The sequence below is a fragment of the Hippocampus comes genome, unplaced genomic scaffold (genome assembly GCF_001891065.2).
Source record: "Hippocampus comes isolate QL1 unplaced genomic scaffold, H_comes_QL1_v1.1 C16412135, whole genome shotgun sequence".
In the NCBI taxonomy this organism is placed as follows: domain Eukaryota; kingdom Metazoa; phylum Chordata; class Actinopteri; order Syngnathiformes; family Syngnathidae; genus Hippocampus; species Hippocampus comes.
Genome location: NW_017831278.1, coordinates 1 through 406, shown reverse-complemented (window position 1 = coordinate 406; position 406 = coordinate 1). Strand labels below are relative to the sequence as shown.

General features: G+C 52.7%; 1 long non-coding RNA gene across 1 annotated transcript; it reads left to right on the top strand.

The window, feature by feature from the left end:
* The first annotated feature begins 37 nt into the window (after positions 1-37).
* On the top strand, positions 38-304 carry LOC109508645 (uncharacterized). Its single transcript, XR_002166719.1, has 2 exons — positions 38-162; positions 275-304. It is a non-coding gene; the product is annotated as an uncharacterized LOC109508645 (long non-coding RNA).
* Positions 305-406: the final 102 nt, after the last annotated feature.

Below are 406 nucleotides of genomic sequence, written 5' to 3'. Positions count from 1 at the left end.
CAATCTCACCGGTGAAGCGCTCCGGTGTTCAGTTGAGCTTTGGTCATGTCTGGAACACGAACTGTCGGACTGCTGCTGCTACTGTGGGGCTGCGCCTGCCTGCGGCTGCCCGGCGCGGCTCAGGGCGCTTTGGTCATCCCCGGGCCGGATGGAGGCGCCGAGGTAACGTTCGGACTTCTGACCGATTTGAGTAATTTTTCCACCTTGCTCAGTTCATCAGCAATGTTTTCTGATTTCTATCCTCCGTGTTTGTCCGCTGTGTTTGTTTTTGTAGGAGGCAAGACATTCTGCCAGGCTGTTGCAGGTATTTGGCAGAAATTAGTGCAGAGTGGTACATTGACTAAGTAGTTTAACCGAGCTTACAGTGAGTCGTTTGTGATTCTGCTGCATTTTTTTGGGGTGGGGG